Consider the following 25,753-nt stretch of genomic DNA (forward strand, 5'->3'; position numbering starts at 1 on the left):
GCTCATGCCCTGAAATGATTGAACTCACTGTTGAATCCAAAAGGCTGTAGAGTGCCTAATCAGAAGATGATGTGCATTCCTCGAGCTTGCGTCGAGGACAGAAATGTGGGCATGAGGGCAGGATGGAGAATTAAAATGGCAAGAAACTGGAAGTTCGGGGGTCATGCTTGTGGTCCAAGTGAGGTGTTCTGCTAAGCGATCACCCGATCTGTGTTTGGTCTCGCCAATGTAGATGATACCGCATTGTGAGCAGTGAATATAGTACACTAAATTGAAAAAAGTACAAGTAAATCACTGTTTCACCTGGAAGGAGTGTTTGGCGCCTTGGATGGTGAGGAGAGAGGAGATAAAAGGGCAGGTATTACATCTCCTGCGATTGCATGGGAAGGTGCCCTGGGATAGGGATGAGGTGTCGGGGGTGATGGAGGAATGGAACAGGGTGTTGCGGGGGGAATGGTCCCTTCAGAATGCTGACAGGAGAGCGGAGGGGAAGATGTGTTTGGTGGTGGCATCACGCTGTAGGTGGCGGAAATGGCAAAGAATTATCCTTTGAATGTGGATGCTGGTGGGGTAGAAAGTGAGGACAAAGGGAACCCTGTTGCGGTTCTGGGAGGGAGGGGAAGGGGTGAGGGCTGCAGTGCAGGAAATAGGGTGGACACGGTCGAGAGCCCTGTCAACCACAGTTGAGGAGAAAGGATAACATATCAGAAATGCTGTTGTGGAAGATTGCACCATCAGAACAGATGCTTCGGAGATGGAGAAAATGGGTGAATGGAATGAAATCATTTCAGGAAACAGTGTGTGAGGAAGTGTAGTCAAGGTAGCTATGGGAATCAGTGGGCTTATAATGAATATTAATGGACAGTTTATCCCCAGAGATGGAGTTAGAGAAGTTGAGAAAGGGAAGGGAAATGTCAGAGATGGACCATGTGAAGGTGAGACAAGGGTGGAAATTGGAAGCAAATTTGATGATATTTTCCAGTTCAGGACAAGAGCAGGAAACATCACCAATACAGTCATCATTGTACCAGAGAAAGAGTTGGGGAAGGGGAAATCAGTAAGACTGGAACAAGAAATGTTCAAAATACCACACAAAAAGACAGGCATAACTAGGATCCTTGTGGGTACCATAGTAACATCTTTTATTTGGAGGAAGTGAGCAGAGTTGAAGCAGAAGTTGTTCAATGTGAGACCAAGTTCAGCCAGGTGACGGAAGATGGACAGTTTCCCAGACAATCGCAGGAGGTGTAATACCTGCCCTTTTACCTCTTCTCTTCTCACCATTGAAGGCCCCAAACACTCCTTCCAGGTGAAGCAGCAATTTACTTGTACTTCTTTCAGTTTAGTATACCACTGGTTGGAGTCATACCTAGCACAAAGGAAGATTGTTGTGATTGTTGTAGGTCAATCATCTCAGCTCCAGGACATCACTGCAGGTGTTCCTCAGGGTAGTGTCCTAGGCCCAATCATCTTCAGCTGCTTCATTAATGACCTTCCTTCAATTATAAGATCAGAAGTGGGGATGTTCGCTGATGATTGCACAATGTTCAGCACCATTCGCGACTCCTCAGATACTGAAGCAGCCTGCGTCCAGATGCTGTAAGACCTGGAGAGAATCCAGGCTTGGGCTGATAAATGGCAAGTAACATGGCCAGGCAATGACCATCTCGAACAAAGAGAATCGAACCATCTCCCCTTGATGTTCAATGGTATTACCATTGCTGAATCCCCCACTATCAACATCCTGGGGGTTACCATTGACCAGAAACTGAAATGGAGCAGCCACATAAATACTGTGGCTACCAGGGCAGGTCAGAGGCTGGGAATTCTGCTGTGGGTAACTCACATTCTATCAGCCTGTCCACCATCTACAAGGCATAAGTCAAGAGTGTGATGGAATACTCTCCACTTGCCTGGATGGGTGCAGCTCCAACAACACTCAAGAAGCTTGACACCATCCTGGACAAAGCAGCCCGCTTGATTGGCACCCCATCCACAAACATTCACTCATTCCACCACCGACGCACAATGACAGCAGTGTGTACCATCTACAAGATGCACTGCAGCAATGCACCAAGGCTCCTTGGACAGCACCTTCCAAACCCATGGCCTCTACCAACTAGAAGGACAAGGGCAGCAGATTCATGGGAACAACACCACCTGCAAGTTCCCCTCCAAATCACACACCATCCTGACTTGGAACTATATCACCATTCCTTCACTGGCACTGGGTCAAAATCCTGGAAATCCCTTCCGAACAGCACTATGGGTTTACCTACCCCACATGGACTGCAGCAGTTCAAGAAGACAGCTCACCACCACCTTCTCAAGGGCAATTAGGGATTGATAATAAATGCTGGCATAGCCAGCGATGCCTACATCCTATGAATGAATAAAAAAAATACTGTATTCGCTGCTTACAATGCGGGCACCTGTACATTTGGGAGACCAAACGCAGATTAGGTGACTGCTTTGCGGAAAACCTCCACTCAGTCTGCAAGCATGACCCCCGAGGTTCCAGTTGCTTACCGTTTTAATTCACCATACTGCTTTCACACCCACATTTCTGTCCTTGGCCTGCTGCATTGTTCCAGTAAATCTCAATGCAAGCTCAAGGAACAGCACCTCATCTTCTGATTAGATACTCTACACCCTTCTGGACTCAATATTGAGGTCAATAATTTCAGACCATGAGCCCCATTATTTGTTTATTTCTTTTGTTTATTATTTATTATTTTTATTCTTTAAAATTTTATTTTATATTATTCTTTATTTTTTAACAATGTGCTAGTCATAAACTTGCTTTTCAGGTTTTTGTTTTCGGACAGAGCTGTTCATCATTCTGAGATTAGTTCCCTCTCTGGATAAATACTTTGTCTTTTACTACAACTATTTAGCACTCCATTTCTCTTTTGTTCTTCTTCTCCCCCTCCCCCCTTCACTTGCTCAAAGGTTGTAAAATTTCTAATCTTTGCCAGTTCTGATGAAAGGTCATAGACCTGAAATGTTAACTCTGTTTCTCTCTCCACAGATGTTGCCAAACCTGCTGAGTATTTCTGGAACTTTCCATTCTAATGTCAAGGCATCATAGAAGATAGGCGCCGGTGCGTCAATGGACAAGGACTTACTACCTTCAGATGTCGGAGAGGCAATGCCAGAGACGTCTGAGGATGTCAGGTGAAGGGTTCACTGAGATTTGTGGGGTTGTTCAGCAAGACCAGCAACCACATGGTTTTGGTGGGAACCCCATGCCAGTTGCCCTCAGGGTGACTGTGGCACTCAATTTTTTAGCCTGCAGTGCTTTCCAGGGCTCAATGGTGACATATGTAGCATCTCACAGGCTGCCATTCACAGGTGCATAAAGGAAGTGACCAATGCCCTCTTCCATTGTGCCAATGATTTAATTTATTTCTCAGTAGTCGAGGACAGCCAGGCAGCAAAGTCATCGGTCTTCAGCAGCATCACTCATTTCCCTAGGGTGATTTGGTGTCATTGACTGCACTCAAGTGGCCACGAGAGCTCCCTGAGACCAGCCAGCTGTATTTGTGAATTGCAAAGGCTTTAATTCTTTGAATGTTCAACTGCTTTGTGACCACAGGTGAAAAATCGTCCAGGTCTGTGCTCGTTTCCCAGGAAACTGTCATGATGCAGACGTTTTGCAAAACTCACAACTCCTGGGAATTTTTGAAGCACCAGCCCAAGTTGATGACTGGGTCCTGGGTGACAAGGTTTAACAAATTCGGACATGGTTGTTGACACTAGTGAGGCATGTCCAAAGCGTAGCAGAAGAGCAATACAATGCAGCTCAGGCCTCCACCAGAGCCATCATTGAACACACCATTGGCTTGCTGAAAATGTGCTTCTGCTACCTTGACCGGTCTGGAGGGCTCTGCAGTACGGACCACAGAGAGTATCACAAATAGTTGTAGTCTGCTGTGCACTGCAAAGTGGACATCTTTTGCAGTAGGAGGAATAGGAGGAGCACCACTCCTCCTCAGATGAGGATGATTTGGATGAGCCTGAGGAGGAGCCAATGCATGTGAATGAGCTTTTAACGGATGCCAGGGCCATGGAGAGACATACACAGGGTACCAGAGACAACCTTATAATTGCATACTGCAGCCAAGATTGAGGCACCTACATGATTATTGTTCCAACACCAGAACTGCATTGCCTTCCTGGGATATTGTCCTATGCCTGCCAGCCTCCCTAGTATCCTCTGCCATCTACAATTGTATGAAACTTTGCTGAATGCACTCGCTAATAAATAATGAATTTGAAGAAATCTGTGCCACACTTGGACATATGACTCTCACCCAACCATAGCAGCCAATTAGAGTCAGCACCCCCATAACATGACTTTGAGTGCACCTGCACCATCTAACGTCTCCGAGTTGTGAGTGGACTCAGACAAACGAAAACATGCCTCACAGACTGACGAATGCAAAACTGCAAACTCAAATCAGTGAAGAATAAACACACAAACAATAAATTTTCAACAATAAAGGCCATTTCTGTTATTCCTCTGTAAGCATCAAAGTGTGCCAGACATGAGGCGTGCCACTACATTTAGCTCTCTAACTAGGCAAGTTTCAAGAAATGACGAAAATGAACAAAACAATAAAGCTGAAAAAGTACATTGTGAAATATTTACATATGTAATATTGTTAATTTGACCACCAGTGCCACCTTCATGCTCATAATTCCTTTAATTTATGCTTCCTCCCAATATGCCTTTTTGCAACCCTAACATCAACATATGAGGTAGAGGCAGTCTGCTCAGTGCACTGCCTTGTTGCTGTGGATGATTGTGGCAGACATCCTCTGGAGGTATGGGGCCTTGAGGATTCCATCCTACTGGGGGTCTCCGGCACTGGAGCAGGGGCATACCCCTTGGCCTTGCCCGCTGGAGGTAGAGGAGTCAATGTTGGGGGGGGGGGGGGGGGGATGAGGAGGTGCGCCCATCCTGGTGGTGTCCTGAGAGGAAGGCCCAGGGCAGCTGGTATGCGCTCCACCTCCATCTGAATGCCTGACTCCCTGAGGGGAAGGGACACACAAAGGGAGGCCCAGGCTCCTTATCCACTTCTTGCTTAGCCACTGTTACACAGAGCCCATGTCTACAGTGATGGAATGTAGGTCAGAGCACATATGGGTGATTGCTCAACCTGGCACCACATGGCGGTCACCACTCACTCCATGGAAGAAGCCATGCAATCATATGCCTGGGACATGGCAGACTTCATAGCTTGCATGGACTCCTCAATGGCATAGGCAAAGCTGCGCTTGACCTCTGACATCTCCGACATATGTTCCCCATGCGTTTGCTGCATTTCCATCAAACGTCTTGTGACCTTGACCAGAGGACCATCATCAGTGTGGGGCTCAGCAGGATCCTGGTCCACAGCAGACCTCCGAATATCAGGGGACCCGGATTTAACATTCTCTCTCAGCTGCTGGGATAAGTGTGTGTCATGTCCATCAGATTGTGACTCTGATTCTACACGCAAACTGCGTTCCCCACTCCTCCCATCCCCTCTGTGGCTGTGTGGATGTAACTGCGATGGTGGAGGATGCAGAAGAGACAAGTGACAGTCCACCTTCTGGGGCATTGTTATCATCGTTCCCCAGTGGTGGAGTCACTAGTTTGCGGGCTCGTCATTGTCATTGTCCTTGTTGTGCGATTGCGAGCACCTGCAGTGAAAAAGAATCAGAACCACTTTAAGCAGCATCACAGCATGAGCGCATCATCTTTTCAAGTGGTCCTCCTGTCTGCCCATATGGCATCAACTGTGAGGTTGTCTCTTCTTCCTTATGCCTAGACGATCCAGCCTTGCCATCCACAATGGCTCATCCTCCCACCTCTCCTGCTATCTGAATCTCCTCTGCTGCGGTCAGGAGCCTAAGATCTGGAACACCACCCCCTGTCTTGTTGCACTCCCATAGATTGTGGGTCTGTTTGTCCTCCAGGAGAAGGTTCTCAATTAATGACATATCAAGTGATGCCTAACCCCACTTGTCCACATGCATCCCCCATCAATCATTATGGTCTGTCAGTTGCATGCTGCATCCAAGCACAACCAGATGCCAGACTTCCACATTCGCTCGACACAGTTACAATGTGGCACCAAGGTTGATCAAGCATTCACTTGCCTAGTATGAATGCCCACTGACAGACATAAAGTTTTTGAGGACTTCATGAGATGCCATTTGTTAAGATTCAGCTGCATCACTTACCCTGTCCGATCTGAGCAGGTCATTGACACGTTTCCTACACTGTACCCATGTTGAACCCTAAGGGTTCGATACATCCTTTGCCACCTCCGTCCAGGCCGCTTTGGTCAGGTGGGAGGCTCTTGTGATGATCTGCAGGAAACAGGACCTTCCACCGTTCTCTGATGGCCAGAAAGAAAACCTGCAGGGAGGCATCACTGAACCGTGGGGCTGATCTTTGCCTACTAGAAGACATGCTGTGGTATTGGTGAAGGAAAAATCCAGACGATTACAAAGTGGGGTGGTGATGGCATTGGAGAGGTATAAAGACGGTTGAGGTGGGTAAAATATTATACTAATTTAAGGTGAAAAATGTAGAAACAGCCAAGCTGAAGAGCCTCCATGATTGTACCGAAGGATTATTTATAGCCCTGCTGTATATAATGCTTTGTTGAGTGATAGCGGGTTCCTCCAATGAAAAATGTTTCCCGCCACATGACCTCTTGTACCTCCCGTGCCCGCTGCCGGTGCTTTGATTTTAAATTATAATCGCGTGGGAACTGGCAAAAAAGGGAAGGAGCGGAACTGCTGTCCACTTCCAGTTTCGCCATCAGAAAAGACATGGATACAATCTCACCCCTCTGCAGAAACTTCACTTCCTCTCTGCCCAACTACAACAAAACATCTATCTATAATATCATAAAATGTCCCAAAGTGTTTCACAAGAACATCATGAAGCAAATTTTGACACCAAACCAGATAAGGCAATATCAGTGCAGACTGCCAAAAACTTGGCCAAAGAGGTAAGTTTTAAGGAGTATCTTAAAGGAGAGAAGAGAGGTATAGAGGCGGAGAGGTTTAGGGAGGGAATTCCAGAGTTAAGGGCCTAAGCAACTGAAGGCACGGCCACCAATGATGGAGCAATTGAAAACGGAGATGTTAAAGAGGCCAGAATTAGACGAGCTCCGATATCTCAGAGGGTTGTGAGACTGAAGGAAATTACAGAGTTAGGGAGGGATGAGGCCATGGAGGGGTTTGAAAACAAGGACGGGAACTTTAAAATCGAAGTGTTGCTTAACTGGTAGCCCATGTAGGTCAATGAGGACAAGAGTGTTGGGTGAACGGGAGTGATGTGAGTAAGGATACAGGCAGCAGAACTTTGGATGACATCAGGTTTATGGAGGGTAGAATGTGGAAGACCAGCCAAGAGTGTGGTGGAATAGTCCGGTCTAGAGTTAAGGATGGCATCTGAGGGTTTCAGCAGCAGATGAGCTGAGGCAGGGCTGGACTCAGGCAATCTTAGTGTTGCCACAGATATGTGGTTGGAAGTTCAACTTGGGGCCAAATATGACACCAAGTTTGTGAACAGTCTTGTTCAGCTTCAAACAGTTGCCAGAGAGAGGGATGGAGTCGGTGGCTAAGGAATGGAGTGTGTCTCGGGAACTGAAGACAATGGCTTCTGTCTTCTCAATATTCAATTGGAGGAAATTTCTGCTCATCCAGCACTGATTATCAGGAAAGCAGTTTGATAATTTAGTAACCGTAGAGGAGTCAAGAGAGGTAATGATGAGCTATATCTGGGTGTTGTCAGTGCACCTGTGAAAACTAATGCTGTGCTTTTAGATGATGTTCATAAGAAGCAACTGGTAGATTAGATATATAGGAGGGGGGCCAAGAGAATATTTTTGGGAGACACTGAAGGTGTTGGTGCAGGAAGACAAGCCATTGCAAGTGATTCTCTGACTATGATTAGATACTTAAGAATGGAACCAGGTGAGACAATAGTGCAGAGCCGTCAGAGGAGGATGTTGTGGTCAACCGTGTCAAAGGCTGCAGACAGGTCAAGAAGGATGAGGAGGGATAGTTTACCTTTGTCACAGAACATAGAATGTCATTTGTGACTTTGAGAAGTGTTGTTTTGGTACTGTGGCAGGGAGGGAACCTGATTGGAGGAATTCAAAAAAGGAAGTTCCGGGATAGGTGAGCACTGATTGGGGAGGTGGCAAGGATTTTCTTGAGGAGAGGTGTGATGACGGCAGTTTTGAAGGAGAGAGAAACACGATCACAAAAGATAGAACCATTAACAATATCAGCCAACATGGGGACCAGGAAGGGAATTTGGGTGGTCAGCAGTTTAACGGGAATAGGGTAGAGGGAGCAGAAATAGGGGCTAATGGATGGGATGAGCTCGGAAGGACATGAGGGGAAATAGGAAGAAACCAATGAAAGATGTTGGTTCAGGGTGAGTTTCGGGGGAACTTTCAAGGAAGTTTGTCCCAGTGGGCTAAAGGAAGGGAGAGAAGTGGCAGAGGCAGCTGATCAGATGGTCTCAATTTTAGAGACAAAGAACTCCATGAACTCATCACATTGAGACAGGGGAGAGGGCTTTAAGCAGACTGTTTGCAGTACAGAAAAGAAGCCAGGGGCTAGTTTGCCTTCCAGGATGATCGTGGAATAGTGAGCACTTTTAGCAAATGAGCACAGGACATGATAGTGCTTTATGCCATCCGTCAGATCTGACAGTGAATAGCTAACCCAGTTGTCCACCATATCCTTTCAAGACTGTGTCCCTTGTACTTAAGGGTGCAGAGATGAGGGCTGTACTGGAGGAACAAGTAGAGTGAGAGAGAGTAATAATTTTAGTGGGGACTTTGACATCAAAGGTGGAGGTGAGGGTGCAGTTAAGCAAATCAGTAGCTGCAGAATATGTTTATTTATTTTTTATTTAGAGATACAGCACTGAAACAGGCCCTTCGGCCCACCGAGTCTGTGCTGACCAACAACCACCCATTTATACCAATCCTACATTAACCCCATATTCCCTACCACATCCCCACCATTCTCCTACCACCTACCTACACTAGGGGCAATTTATAATGGCCAATTTACCTATCAACCTGCAAGTCTTTGGCTGTGGGAGGAAACCAGAGCAGCCGGCGGAAACCCATGCATACTCCAGCTGAGGCCTAGCCAGTGATTTATGAAGTTCTAGTTTGATCGCTTTGCTGTTCTATTCTATACCTCTGTTTATAAAGCCAAGTGACCCATATCTTTAATCACCTTATCAACTTGCCTGTAATGAGTTCTTTATGTTGTCTGGTGCAGCACAAATGAGATGCATGGAGTCCAGTTGGTTGAAGGTCTCAAACAGTTTTATTACAGCTAAACTAATATATACAGAGCAAACTATTTACAGAACCTTACTTTGGGTGTTACAGTTGCAGAGTGACTCTGCTTTCAAGTCACATGGCTATGTCCTGGTACTAAGCTTATTAGCAAACTAAGATCTTAAAGGGACATAACTCTTAAAGGCAATCATACAACATCCCCTTTCTTTCCAAAGATAAGTCTCGTATGCGACAAGTAAAATAAACACATAAAATTAGATAACATCAAAATTATTTACACAGGGATTATGAAATTTACACGTGCAGAAGATTAAGAGTCCATATATCATTTCGGCGGTTTGACAAATCTTCCAGATCTTGTTATGGGATAACCTTCTGGGGATATGGGCTTCCCCCTTGACAGTTTTGGATTTGCCAGCATGTTGTCAATGTGTTGGCTGTTGTCCTGTCATTCCGTCACTCCCTCGGCATGGGAGTGCGTTCTTTCGAGCCCGCTTTGCGCAATTGGAATATTGCGCAATTCTCTCAGTTAGCTTCGGTTTCTTCTCAGCACCGCTCCGCTAAATGCTGTAATCTCGTAGGACCAAGGATCACTGCATACTTTCGATACCTCTGCAGTGACCATATTCTCCATGTCGGGTATAGGACCCTGACCTTTTGACCTACGTGTAGCTGAGGTAGTTCTGCCTCTACATGTTGGTCATGCACCATCTTCATTCTCCCTTGTTTTTCGAGCAGTGTCTCCTGATCCTTGGAGAATTTAGACAGATGATGGCTTTTCAGAGTTGTCTGCACTTGTCTGCCAAATATGATCTCTGTTGGTAAAAGTAAGTCCATATCCATAGGTGGAGCATGACAACATAAAAATCTTGTTTCGTTGTCCTACACTTCAGGATGAGTGATTTGACTGTGCAAAGCATTCGCTCGGCAAGACCATTAGATCTAGGGTAATGTGGTGAGGTTATCAAATAGTTTACATTCCATTTAGCATATATATCCTTGGAAGGTTTGCCTGTACACTGTGGTCCATTGTCAGAAATTATTTTTTCAGGTGCACTGAATAGACTGAATATTGCACTTAATGTGTCTGCGATGACTGTGCTTGAAGTGTCTTTCACCTATCTGACAATTGGAAATTGGAAGAAATAATGAGTGACTAAGATAAAGGCAGCTCCATTAATGGAAAATAGATCAGTGGCGATTTTGGATCAAGTGACTGACGGAATCTCGTGAGGGTGTAAAGGTTCCTTGTGTTGTTGTGACTGGTGGCTCTGGCATGCCTCGCACATCCTCACTAACCTTGCGATTTCACTGTTGATCCTGGCCAATAAAAAGTGTCTTGTGCCAGTCGTCTTGTTCGCTCTATGCCCATATGGGCCTTGGTGAAGCTGTGACAAGATGTCCTGTTGGAGAGCTTTGGGCACAATCACTTTTTTTCCCTTGAAGGTGACGCCTTTTGAGATACTGAGCTCATCTCTGTAAGGCCAAAAGCATCTGAAAGTTTTGGCACCTCTTTTACCAAGCCGGGCCAACCTTCGATGATGACTCTGCACAGTGCCTTCAGTTGTGGGTCATTTGCTGATTCTGATTGTAGTTGGTCACATTTGTGCTCACCAAAATGCAATAAATCGATTTTGAACACATCTTCCTGCTCAATGTCCATGCTGTCGAATTAGAGATCCAGTGGAACTTCTTCATTCTTTCTCGGGTTTGGCAATCTGTTCAGTGTATCCGAGGTGACCATTTTGGCACCTGGCTTTTAGTAGACATCAAAGTCATACGCTTGTACTTTCACTAAGAGCCGCTGTGGTTGAGGTGCTGCGCTTGTCAAGGATTTGCACCAGATCATCTCCAGTGGTTTGTGGTCAGTTTTCATAGTGAACTGCTTACCAAACAGGTAGGTGTGGAACCTTGTGATCCCATCATGTTCTATGTTTGAGTAATTGGATTGTGCTGGGGATAAACATTTGGACCTGAATGCAATTGGTTTGCCATCCTGTAGGATGTTCGCTCCTAGCCATTTCTGTGAGGCGTTGACTTCCAGGATTGCCTTCTTCCTTGGATCGTAGTACTGTAGAGTATAGGTTTCTGCTGACAATGTTTGTTTGAGAATCTCAAACATATGCTCATGGTCCTCCTGCCATTCAAATGGTACATCTTTCTTTAAGAGCTCTCTCAGCGATGATGCTTTGTCAGAAAAATTTGGAATGCATGGTGCCAAGAAGTTGAAAAATCCAAGACGTCTCTGGAGGTCTTCCTTGTCTTGTGGGGTAGGCATATGCCTAACATCTTCAACTTTGCCTGGGTCAGGATGGATTCTGCAACCAGAATAGATGCAGTCAAAGAAATTGATCTGACTTACATTCACTTTGCACTTCTTACAGTTAAAAACAGGCCCTTCATGATGATCTACTGCCATCAGTGAATGGAGATTTTGATCATGCTCTTCTTTGGTTTTGCCAATTACAGCATGTCATTGGAAATATATATGCAGCCAGGCATGTTTTCTATAATTCTGTCATATGCTGCTGAAACAGATTTTGTCTGACAGATAAGCTGAAGGGTAGTCTCTGGAAGCCGTATCTTCCAAATAGTGTCCTGAAGGTGGTGACTTCTTCAGATTCCTTAGCTAGATGAGCCGGCCAATATCCATGTTGAGCATCCAACTTGGAGAAGAATTTGGCTCCTGTGAACTTGGGATTCAATTCTTCTAATATCGGAATCTTGTGGGGGTATCTCTTTCGGGAAAAGTTTAGATGCCTCAGATCTAGACATACCCTGATTGCTCCATCCTTCTTCAGTACACACATAATTGAGCTGCACCAGTCTGTGTGATGATGCACATGATGGATGATGCCATTGTGTTCCATATCATCTGACTCGCGCTTAAGCTTTTCTTGTATGTGCACGCTGCACTTTCTGGGAGGGTTGACTGATGGAATGGCATCTCTCTGAGATGCAGTACGGCATCGCCTTTGAAATCTCCTGTGGTGTCAAACCTATCCGGTACATTTGTTGTAGGTCGTGGACTGACCCAATGCAGGTAGCCTTGGTTGCTTCTGCTGTCATTAGTACCTTGGTGACCTCGTGGATGGTCACAATGTTGAGGTCGCTACACACTGGTAGTTCTGCCACTGTTGGTCCACTCATGTCTACCAGGTAAAATATTTGTGGTTTCCCAGCCGACTTGCCATAGATGCATTGCGTTGTCAGTGAGCCACTGCAAGGGACGGGTGACCCATTGTATACAGATATCTTGGCAGTTGTTGGTTGTATCATTGATTTCCAATGACTCCGGTACATATCCTTCAGGATTTGGACTGGTAGGACACTTGCACTAGCACTAGTGTCAATCTTAACCCTGAGTGTATGTTTACCAGCTTTCTTTGGGCACATGATGTTAATAGTGGCAAAAGCTTCCAGTTGCTTGACTTTATCAACATGATGTGTCAGGCTCACAATGTGAAATGCCTGCTCATCTTCTGACTGAGAATTGCTTCTCTCTGAGTCTTTTCTCAGGTCTATTTCACTGTGGACTTTGTGTATCAGTTAGCGTTTACGGAGGTCTCTGGCGCTTGCTTTGCTGTTGTTGCCCTGTCGTCTGCATGTTTGTGTCCTGTTGTGACTTCTGTCTGCATCTTTGGAGCCAGATTTCTTGCATAGGCAGGCACAGTGTCCTTTTGCACCGCACGCCTTGCACAGATCTTGACATGCAGGACAACTTCATGGTGAGTGGGACCAACCGCACTTATCACACAGCTTGCTTGCTCTTTTCAACCTGGTTATTATGCCGATACTGTTGGCTACAACTAGTGGTTGCAGGTGCTGTTGTACAGCTACAATGGATTTGCATTCCCTGCCTACTTCCAGAAATGTTAGTATTTTTGTTGAACTTTCTCTCCATTGCTGTAGGAAGGGTAGTTTTTACAGCTGTTTTACCTGTGGTCTTCAGTCTCAGACTTTGTTTTTTCACCACAGATGCAACCATATAATGAGTTCTTTATGTTGTATGATGCAGTATAAATGAGATGCGTGGAATCCAGTTGGTTGAAGATCTCAAAACAGGGTTATTGCAGCTAAACTATTATATGGAGTACAGAACAAACTATTTACAGAACAAATTATTTACAGAACTTTATTTTGGGTCTTACAATTGCAGAGTGACTCTGTCTTCAAGTCACATGACTACATCCTGGTACTTAGCTTATTAGCATACTAAGATCTTAAAGAGACATCACTGTTAAAGGCAATCATACAACATTGCCCTGCCACCTTTCAGGATTTATCTATATGCACACCAAAGGCTCTTTGCTAATCTATGTTTTACAAAATCATACCATTTATAGTATATTGTGCTTTGATATTAGTCCTCCCAAAGTTTATCTCCACAATAAACTTCACCTGTCTTGCTCTTGCCCATTTCCTGAAGCCTTTAACTATCCTCATCATGGTCTACAACTTTTCCAAGTTTTGTATCGTATGCAAACTTTATAAAGCTGTTCACTACACCCCAATTCTAAATTGTTCATAAAAATTGCAAAGAGTAATGGATCCAAAACTATCCTTGGGGAAGATCCCTGCAAACCATCTGCCAGTCTGAAAACAACCACCAGCCTTTTCTTCTTGCCACTGAGCCAATTTTGTATCCATACTGCCACTTTCCCCCCAGTACCTTGGATTTCCACTTTTTTAATAAGCCACCTGCATGGCACTTTGTCGAATGCCTTCCGAAAGTCTGTATATATAGCATTTACTGCACTACATTGATCTGCCGCTGCTACCTCGTCAAAGAATTCAGTCATGCTGGTCAGACAGTACTTACTTTTAACAAATCAATTCTCGTTCTCCTTGATTAGCCCATGCCTTTTCAAATGAAAGTTTATTTTGTCCTTGATAATGGTTTCCAATAACTTCCCCTCCACTGATGTTAGGCTGACTTACCCGTATTTTCCTTGTTTATCTCACAGAATCCTCAACAGGAAAAATAAAATTAAGTTATATGTAGCAAATAGGAAGTGTAGCCGTTAGTTTAAGAATGTGATTGTTACAGGCTTCACTGGGGTTTATTTCACTTGTAAATGTGTACTTTGTAGTTTATTCTTAACACTGTAAATGTTGAAACATGGCCCCAGACATGTGAGCTTCCATTCTTTAATGGCAAAACTGGAAAAAAGGGCTGAAGTGGTGAGGGGAAGTCGTGGTCATTGATCAGGGACACTGTGAAAGTTGGACAGAAGTGTACCATGCATTGGTACTTAGAGTGAATTTATTCAAGGTTGTGTCTTCAATGAAGGTGTTCTCACAGGCAGATCAAGGTGAGTTCCAGGGCATGTAATCCTGCTGGATGACAAGTGCTCACGTGAGATGTGCTTGGATCAGATGTGCCCTGGCGTTCACACCATCTGATGAGAGCTTAGACTCCTGAGCCAGCCCCGGCCACCTCCCTGCTCAGCATGGGCACCTCTCTGTTCTGCAGCTTCCTCCTCCTCCTCCTCTTCCTGCTCCTCTTCCAAATCCTCCTTCACTGATGAACTGTGTCAATCCAGTGCCTTGCGCTCTTCAAGGTTCTCTGGAACGCCATGTTATGAAGAGTGCAGCAGAAGACCACAATGCACGAGACCCTGGCAGGAGTGTACTTGGGGGAACCACTTGACCGGTCTAGGCACCAGGCCTGCACCAGACGGCCTGCTCAGTGGTGGTCATTGTGAGCAGATGGCTTCAGCTGCAGTCGCTATATGCCACTGTCTCGGGGTCGCATAAAATGTTGAATATCCATCTGTTTAAGGGATATCTCTTATCCCCTAGGATCCATCCACTGAGTTTGGGCGATGGCATGAGGAGCTGTGGCACACTGGACTGCCGGAGGATGAAGGCATCATGGCAACTGCCAGGATAGTGGGTGCACAGATGCATGAAGCTCTTGTTGTGGTCACAGACCAATTGACTGTTGAGGGAGTGGAATCCTGTTGGATCCCATGAGTTACAAGGAGAGACGAAGTCCGACCGTAACTTTTAGAAACTTTATTGTAGTACGTGACTGTTACATTGCAAGGATACAAAAAGAACAAAAGGCAAAACAAAAGAACAAACAAAAGAACAAAACAAAAGAACATGTGTTCATTACAGCAAGTCTTTCTTATAGCTAATCAAACTAAACTAGTGACGCCCCCCCCCCCCCCCTTTGTTTCTGATTGGTTTGCAGACTTTTGTTGTCAGTGAATGATTGGTTCATTCATTCCAGCATTTTGTTTTTGCATTTTATTTCAGTAGTTTCACATCCCCCCTCCTTGAACCGTTAGGCTGATTATTAAACAGTAAGTAACTATTAAGCTATCTGCAGCTGTCCTGTTAGCTTCTGCTTGTTAGTTTTTTTATAAATTATCTCCACAGCTCCACAGTTAGCTTGTTAGTTGATTAGCTTACTTTTGATCTGTCAACACACCCCCCCCCTTTGATTCTTCAAACTTCTTTAAGAATCATTCCATCAATCCCACCTAGGTGCCTTTAATGGTCTCTACTTGTCTAGAAACATCCTTCAACACCCAGAGGGGTTGCGCTTAATACGCTGCCCGCTTGTGCCACAAGAGGGGAAGGTGGGAGCTCTGTAAGGGCATAAGCTTGGCAGGGGCTTCAGTTACTTGTTTACAACAGCACTTAAGAAGCAAAAACGTAAAATACAAAATTATAATTATAACAAAAAAGATCAAACCCTGTACCATTGAGGTCCCTTTTGAGCACAACCACCCGGTCACCCAACCCCATAAGGTGGGAGTTGGGGGTTGTTTGAGTTTCTCTATCTCCTTTTGGATGTGCTCCGCCAGATTAGAGATCTCTTCGGAGTTATCTGGAATGTAGGTGCAGCATTCGGGCCCTATCAAGGCACACGTACCCCCCCTTTTCTGCAAGGATAAAATCTAGGGCCATTCGGTTCTGAAGGGCCACTGTTCGAGTGGCTACCATTTCGGCATTTATCTTAACCAGGGCTTTGGAGGTGTCGTTGGCTACCTTCTCTAGGACAGAGGCCATGTTAATAGACTCCCTGGCCAGCTTAGCTGTCCCATACCAGGGAAACAAGATCGCAAAGAATCTCTCTGTCTCCCTGATAGCTCGCCTATGGGCGGCACAGTGGTGCAGTGGTTAGCACCGCAGCCTCACAGCTCCAGCGATCCGGTTTCAATTCTGGGTACTGCCTGTGTGGAGTTTGCAAGTTCTCCCTGTGTCTGCGTGGGTTTCCTCCGGGTGCTCCGGTTTCCTCCCACAGCCAAAAGACTTGCAGGTTGATAGGTAAATTGGCCATTATAAATTTCCACTAGTATAGGTAGGTGGTAGGGGAATATAGGGACAGGTGAGGATGTGGGAGGAATATGGGATTAGTGTAGGATTAGTATAAAAGGGTGTTTAATGGTCGGCACAGACTCGGTGGGCCGAAGGGCCGATTTCAGTGCTGTATCTCTAAATCTAAATCTAAAAAAAAATCTAAATCATCCTTTGCCAGTGAGGTCGCACAGGCAGGGAGGTCAAATGATGGATATAAGGCGTAACATAACCCAAATGACATGATACCGTCCAAAGTTTCGGTAACCAGGGATAGGCCTTGTGGCCGCAAATAAAGTAAGTGCCATTATAGGAGGTGAATTTGGACGCATTTAGTGCCTTGGGCAGAAACGTGAGATTCCAATGGCTTTGACCTGTGTGATTAAAAAGGGAAATGGAGACGTTGTCGCCTGGGGGGGTCTGTGAACACTGTATAGTTGCAAATGTTATTACCGACGGGGTAGCCATTACAGGACATGCACATTATTCCCATTGGCCGTCCCACTCCTGAGGTATTGGTCAATGCAAGATAAGGAGCTGTACTCAAGCCATTAAAGGAAGGTGCACATGAACGCCATATGCTATCGTTATACCCGGATGATATCAGGCTTTGGCGAATCCCAAACCTATACGAAGGGTAGTCGCAAACCCCCTGTCCTAATGTATGGGTTGTCAGCCACCATCCCATCTGGGATGTATTAAGAGGTATGGGCCATAACGGAATGCCTCCTCTGGAATGGATGGGCACGTGTGCACATACCCAACAGCTAGAGATGTTAGCTGCCTTGGCTTAGGTATAAAATATGTAAAGGAAAGTGTTAACGTGCATTTCCCTGGACACTCAGTTAGTTCCCCAAAGTGGAAAGGTTTGGTTCGCCAAAAGTAAGCAGATACTTAAAATGCATGCAAAGAGGATAATAAAAATTTGAACATATTGGCAAATTGTAATTGTCCTGATAGCAGGTCGGTGTTTAATCACGGGTCACTCATTTGACGTGAGAGGCGTGTATCCAGGCTTTCTTTCCTTCCACCTTAACTGCTGCCTGGGTGGTCAGTAGCACCTGGAAAGGTCCCTCCCACTTGGCGCCCAATGGTTCTTTATGTATTTTCTTCACGTAGACCCAGACTCCCGGGACGATGTCGTGCCCTCCTTCTGGTGGGTCACCCCAAGCTGCCGATACCTGCGAGGAAGCAGAACTGATAGCATTTGTTAGGTTCTGACAACCAATGCGTATGGGCTGAGTTTTCCTGATCACCAACCCATGGCTACCAGCCCCGTGGGCGGTTTTAATTTTACCGTCCATCGGTATAGAGTTCCCGTATCGTTGAGGTAGACACGTCAATTCGGCCCCGGTATCCAATGGGCAGTCTAGATCTTGATCGCCCACCCTCGCAGTTATATACAATCCATCTCTTCTTTGTTCTACTAACGCCAGAAGGGGCACCGGAGGGGCGAGGGAGGGCTCCGCTAGTTTTTTGCTGCACCAAGTAACACCAGTATCTCCTTCCATTGCTGGGGTGACAACTGTTTGAATTTTTCTAGGTCACCGTCCTCAGGGGAGGGACCTGGTCTTGGTGCCGGATTGTATCCTTGCCGTCCTCTTCCCCGTCCTCTCGGTCCACACATCTTAGCCCAATGGCCTTCCTTCCCGCAGTAGTGGCATGCCCCGGGTCGCCTATCTTGCGCCTTATCAGGGCCTTTGGGTGCCCAACCCGCCTGCAGAGCTCGGAGCTTTACTCCCATGTCCCTGTCCAGCTGACTGCAGCGATCAATCAACTGCACGTAGGTTACTCTTGTGCCTTCCCAATCTGGTAAGGTTACCTTCAGCATCTTGGATAATTCTGGTTTTAGCCCTGCAATCAAGGCAGACTTCAAAGGCACAAAATAGGTATCGTCCAGATCCTCTGGGGCAATGTCAATTATCCCCGAGTGGTCTAGCCAAGCAGATCTAAACCTCTCTTCATACTCCTGCACCTCTTCGGTACCTTTTTACTGACAGGCTGTAATTTTATTCCAATCTGTCTTTGAGGGACAGAACGCTCGCAGCCACTGACTAATCGCAGCCCATCCGGCATCTAGGTTGCTCGTCCTTGCCCAAAGCAGTTTAGACCTCTCTGTTCAGCCTTCGCCCCGCTCGCCCGGGCACCATCAAAGTCAAAATCTGTACCCCGTCCCACGGGTAGAGGTGGTAAATTCCCTTCAGACATTCCAACTGTTCCCACGTCTTCTGACCCCCCTTTTTCGGGTCAGGCAATTCTTTGGACCATTTATCAATTTTCTCAGGATCCGCCAGGACATGCATCCAATAAGTGTTGTGCTCAGACGTGATCACCTCATTACCGTCTGTAGTCTTCTTTTCCTGCTTGACCTAACGCATTTCTGTTTAAGGGGGGTGAGCCGCACAAAAGGAAACTCATCATCAGTATCACTTTCTTCACTGGAAGACTCAGCTTCCTCTATAGCGGCTTCACACCATTGCGTTTTCCGTAGTTCTTTTAGTAACGACTCCAGATCCGGGTACAGGCGAGACGGTTGTGGTCGGTGGGGTGCCTAGGGCAGTCCCGGTCCCTTCGGTTGGGTCGCCTTTCCCTCTCGTAATTGTTTTTTAAGTTCTTTAATTTCAGTCTCCAGCCTTTCCTTTTCAGATTAGAATTAGAATTAGAACATTACAGCGCAGTACAGGCCCTTCGGCCCTCGATGTTGCGCAGACCTGTGAAACCATCTGACCTACACTATTCCATTTTCATCTATTTGTCTATCCAATGACCACTTAAATGCCCTTAAAGTTGGCGAGTCTACGACTGTTGCAGGCAGGGCGTTCCACGCCCCTACTACTCTCTGAGTAAAGAAACTACCTCGAACATCTGTCCTATATCTATCACCCCTCAACTTAAAGCTATGTCCCCTCGTGTTTGCCATCACCATCTGAGGAAAAAGACTCTCACTATCCACCCTATCTAACCCTCTGATTATCTTATATGTCTCTATCAAGTCACCTCTCCTCCTCCTTCTCTCCAACGAAAACAACCTCAAGTGCCTCAGCCTTTCCTCGTAAGACCTTCCCTCCATACCAGGCAACATCCTAGTAAATCTCCTCTGCACCCTTTCCAAAGCTTCCACATCCTTCCTATAATGTGGTGACCAGAACTGCACGCAATACTCCAGGTGCGGTCTCACCAGAGGTTTGTACAGCTGCAGCATGACCTCGTGGCTCCGAAACTCAATCCCCCTACTAATAAAAGCTAACACACCATATGCCTTCTTAACAGCCCTATTAACCTGGGTAGCAGCTTTCAGGGATTTATGTACCTGGACACCAAGATCTCTCTGTTCATCTACACTACCAAGAATCTTCCCATTAGCCCAGTACTCTGCATTCCTGTTACTCCTTCCAAAGTTAATCACCTCACACTTTTCCGCATTAAACTCCATTTGCCATCTCTCAGCCCAGCTCTGCAGCCTGTTTATGTCCCTCTGTACCCTACAACATCCTTCGGCACTGTCCACAACTCCACCGACCTTCGTGTCATCCGCAAATTTACAAACCCACCCTTCTACACCCTCTTCCAGGTCATTTATAAAAATGACAAACAGCAGTGGCCCCAAAACAGATCCTTGTGGTACACCACTAGTAACTAAACTCCAGGATGAACATTTGCCATCAACCACCACCCTCTGTCTTCTTTCAGCTAGCCAATTTCTGATCCAAAGCTCTAAATCACCTTCAACCCCATACTTCCATATTTTCTGCAATAGCCTACCGTGGGGAACCTTATCAAACGCCTTACTGAAATCCATATACACCACATCCACTGCTTTACCCTCATCCACCTGTTTGGTCACCTTCTCGAAAAACTCAATAAGGTTTGTGAGGCACGACCTACCCTTCACAAAACCGTGCTGACTATCGCTAATGAACTTATTCTTTTCAAGATGATTATAAATCCTGTCTCTTATAACCTTTTCCAACATTTTACCCACAACCGAAGTAAGGCTCACAGGTCTATAATTACCAGGGCTGTCTCTACTCCCCTTCTTGAACAAGGGGACAACATTTGCTTTCCTCCAGTCATCCGGCACTATTCCTGTCGACAATGACGACATAAAGATCAAGGACAAAGGCTCTGCAATCTCCTCCCTGGCTTCCCAGAGAATCCTAGGATAAATCCCATCTGGCCCAGGGGACTTATCTATTTTCACACTTTCCAAAATTGCTAACACCTCCTCCTTGTGAACCTCAATCCCATCAAGCCTAGTAGTCTGAATCTCAGTATTCTCCTCGACAACATTTTCTTTCTCTACTGTAAATACTGACGAAAAATATTCATTTAACGCTTCCCCTATCTCCTCTGATTCCACACACAACTTCCCACTACTATCCTTGATTGGCCCTAATCTAACTCTAGTCATTCTTTTATTCCTGATATACATATAGAAAGCCTTAGGGTTTTCCCTGATCCGATCCACCAATGACTTCTCGTGTTCTCTCCTTGCTCTTCTTAGCTCTCCCTTTAGATCCTTCCTGGCTAGCTTGTAACTCTCAAGCGCCCTAACTGAGCCTTCACATCTCATCCTAACATAAGCCTTCTTCTTCCTCTTGACAAGCGCTTCAACTTCTTTAGTAAACCACGGCTCCCTCGCTCGACAACTTCCTCCCTGCCTGACAGGTACATACTTATCAAGGACACGCAGTAGCTGCTCCTTGAATAAGCTCCACATTTCGATTGTGCCCATCCCCTGCAGTTTCCTTCCCCATCCTACGCATCCTAAATCTTGCCTAATCGCATCATAATTTCCTTTCCCCCAGCGATAATTCTTGCCCTGCGGTATATACCTGTCCCTGCCCATCGCTAAGGTAAACCTAACCGAATTGTGATCACTATCACCAAAGTGCTCACCTACATCTAAATCTAACACCTGGCCGGGTTCATTACCCAGTACCAAATCCAATGTGGCATCGCCTCTGGTTGGCCTGTCTACATACTGTGTCAGAAAACCCTCCTGCACACACTGGACAAAAACTGACCCATCTAAAGTACTCGAACTATAGTATTTCCAGTCAATATTTGGAAAGTTAATGTCCCCCATAACAACTACCCTGTTACTCTCACCCCTGTCGAGAATCATCTTTGCTATCCTTTCCTCTACATTTCTGGAACTATTCGGAGGTCTAAAGAAGACTCCCAACAGGGTGACCTCTCCTCTCCTGTTTCTAACCTCGGCCCATACTACCTCAGTAGACGAGTCCTCAAACATCCTTTCTGCCGCTGTAATACTCTCCTTGATTAACAATGCCACACCCCCCCCCCTCTTTTACCATCTTCTCTGTTCTTACTGAAACATCTAAATCCCGGAACCTGCAACATCCATTCCTGCCCCTGTTCTACCCATGTCTCTGAAATGGCCACTCCATCGAGATCCCAGGTACCAACCCATGCTGCAAGCTCACCCACCTTAATCCGGATGCTCCTGGCGTTGAAGTAGACACACTTTAAACCAAGTTCTTGCTTGCCAGTGCCCTCTTGCGTCCTTGTAACCTTATCCCTGACCTCACTACTCTCAACATCCTGTACACTGGCACTACAATTTAGGTTCCCATTCCCCTGCTGAATTAGTTTAAACCCCCCCGAAGAGCACTAGCAAATCTCCCCCCCAGGATATTGGTACCCCTCTGGTTCAGGTGAAGACCATCCTGTTTGTCGAGGTCCCACCTACCCCATAAAGAGCCCCAATTATCCAGGAAACCAAAACCCTCCCTCCTACACCATCCCTGCAGCCACGTGTTCAACTCCTCTCTCTCCCTATTCCTCGCTTCGCTATCACGTGGCACGGGCAACAACCCAGAGATAACAACTCTGTTTGTTCTCGTTCTAAGCTTTCACCCTAGCTCCCTGAATTTCTGCCTTAAATCCCCATCTCTCTTCCTACCTATATCGTTGGTGCATATGTGGACCACGACTTGGGGCTGCTCCCCCTCCCCCTTAAGGATCCCAAAAACACGATCCGAGACATCACGAACCCTGGCACCTGGGAGGCAACACACCAACCGTGAGTCTCTCTCGTTCCCACAGAACCTCCTATCTGTTCCCCTAACTATGGAGTCCCCAATGACTAATGCTCTGCTCCTCTTCCCCCCTCCCTTCTGAGCAACAGGGACAGACTCTGTGCCAGATACCTGTACCCCATTGCTTACCCCTGGTAAGTCGTCCCCCGCAACAGTATCCAAAACGGTATACCTGTTGTTGAGGGAAACGGCCACAGGGAATCCCCGCACTGCCTGCTGGTTCCCTCTCCTTCCCCTGACGGTAACCCATCTACCTACTTCTTTTCCCTGAGGTGTGACTACCTCCCCATAACTCCTCTCAATAACCCCCTCCGCCTCCCGAATGATCCGAAGTTCATCCAGCTCCAGCTCCAGTTCCCTAACGTGGTTCTCGAGGAGCTGGAGTTGGGTGCACTTCCCGCAGATGCAGTCAGCAGGGACAGTCTTGGCGACCCTTACCTCCCACATTCTGCAGGAGGAACATACAACTGCCTTAACCTCCATTCCCACTATTCTAAATTCCCAACAAATCTACTGAAAAACCAAATAAAAAAAGTCAAAACTTGTTAGCTTAGCAATCCGACGGACAGAACTTTTTAAATAAAAAGCTTACCTTATCAACACACCAGAGTCCTTTTTTTTTGGTTAGAGGAGGAGGGTGGGTGGGAGACACTACACGTGTAGTGTCTCGGGTACAGCCACTGCCCAAATATATAGTTTTTACTTACCCAGCAGTCCCCTGGTCCTCCGAAAACAAAAGGGAATTAACTTTTAACTTGCACTGAAATTGACCTCCCAGCTGCAAGTTCGCTCCGTACCTCCGCTTCTGTCAAAGCTGCTGCAACCAAAACTAAAAGAAAGATTGTTTTTCAGTCTCTAATTTTTCTAATTTAAGCTTTTCCTTTCTCAGTTGTTCGCAGACCGCCTTCAATTGGTCCTTCGCATTAGTCAGGTCGTGGTCACGTTGAGACAGTTGAGTTTGTTAGATAATTTCAGTACGCTGTCGGATCTGGCCCATTATGGCTCAAGGACCATTGGGTCCGTTCTTTATCCCTTAAACGGGTCGTTTTTCCCTAAGCTCTCTTTATATCTTCCAGGGACCACTGTCCCTTGGAGGCACCATATTTCTGTACAATTTCAGTACAGGTTTTAGCCAAATTAAACTGTTGCTCTATATATCCTTTTAACTGCCGAAGAATTTCATCTTCGGAAATGTCTGGCGGGGCTTGCCCGCCTTTCACGGTGATTGGTAACTGTCGGTTGCCTTCGTCAGTCATTGTACCGATTCGAGTAGGGAGGGGGTCTCGAGCTGTGAGGCTTTTCAGCCGGGCCGGTATATTACAGTCGAACACCGCCGAGTCAGGCACCTATAAAGGGGGTCTCGAGCCTCGGAAAAATTCAGGACTGCGTGGTGGAGTACCGAAACTAGACAATGGAGCGAAGGATTGATAAGTCTCCTGGCCCTGATGGAATGCATCCCAGGGTACTAAAAGAGATGGCGGGAGAAATAGCAGGTGCACTGGCAGCAATTTTCCAAAATTCGCTGGACCCTGGGGTAGTCCCAGCAGATTGGAAAACAGCAGATGTGATGCCACTGTTTAAAAAGGGAGGTAGATGAAAGATGGAGAATTATCGACCGGTTAGCTTAACCTCTGTAGTGGGGAAGACGCTTGAGTCTATTATCAAGGAAGAAATAGCAGGGCATCTCGATAGAAATTGTCCCATTGGGCAGACGCAGCATGGGTTCATGAAGGGCAGGTCATGCTTGACAAATCTTTTGGAATTCTATGATGACATTACGAGCAAGGTGGACAATGGGGACCCAGTGGATGTGGTGTACCTAGATTTCCAAAAGGCCTTCGACAAGGTGCCGCACAAGAGGGTGCTGCATAAGATAAGGATGCATGGCGTTTGGGTTAAAGCATTAGCATGGATAGAGGATTGGTTGACTAACAGGAAGCAGAGAGTGGGGATAAATGAGTGCTATTCAGGTTGGCAATCAGTCACTAGTGGTGTGCCTCAGGGATCGGTGTTGGGACCACAATTATTGACAATTTATATAGATGATTTGGAGTTGGGGACCACGTGTAGGGTGTCAAAGTTTGCAGATGACACTAAGATGAGTGGCAGAGCAAAGTGTGCAGATGACTGTGAAACTTTGCAGAGGAACATAGATACATTGAGTGAGTGGGCAAAGGTCTGGCAGATGGAATACAATGTTAATAAATGTGAAGTCATTCATTTCGATAGGAGTAACAGTAAAAAGGATTATTACTTGAATGGTAAAAAGTTGCAGCATGCTGCTATGCAGAGGGACCTGGGTGTCCTTGTGCATGAATCGCAGAAGGTTGGTCTGCAGGTACAGCAAGTAATTAGGAAGGCAAATGGAATTTTGTCCTTCATTGCTAAAGGGATTGAGTTTAAAAGCAGAGAGGTTATGTTGCAGCTGTATAAGGTACTGGTGAGGCCGCACCTGGAGTACTGTGTGCAGTTTTGTTCTCCTTACTTGAGAAAGGATGTACTGGCACTGGAGAGGGTGCAGAGGAGGTTCACTAGGTTGATTCCGGAGTTGAGGGGTTTGGCTTATGAGGAGAGACTGAGTAGATTGGGATTATATTCATTGGAATTCAGAAGAATGAAGGGAGTTCTTATAGAAACATATAAAATTATGAAGGGAATAGATAAGATACAAGTAGAGAGGATGTTTCCACTGGCAGGTGAAGCTAGGACAAGAGGGCATAGCCTCAAGATTAGAGGGAGCAGATTTAGGACTGAATTAAGAAGGAACTTCTTCACCCAGAGGGTTGTTAATCTCTGGAATTCCTTGCCCAGTGAAGTAGTTGACGCTTCTTCAGTAAACGTTTTTAAAGCTAAGGTAGATATCTTTTTGAACAATAAAGGAATTAAGGGATACGGTGAGAGCGCGGGTAAGTGGATCTGAGTCCACGAAAAGATCAGCCATGATCTTATTGAATGGCGGAGCAGGCTCGAGGGGCCGGACGGCCTACTCCTGCTCCTAGTTCTTATGATCTTATGATCGTATGACTTTTTAAAGTA

This window comes from Heterodontus francisci, chromosome 12 (genome assembly GCF_036365525.1).
Source record: "Heterodontus francisci isolate sHetFra1 chromosome 12, sHetFra1.hap1, whole genome shotgun sequence".
Lineage (NCBI taxonomy): Eukaryota > Metazoa > Chordata > Chondrichthyes > Heterodontiformes > Heterodontidae > Heterodontus > Heterodontus francisci.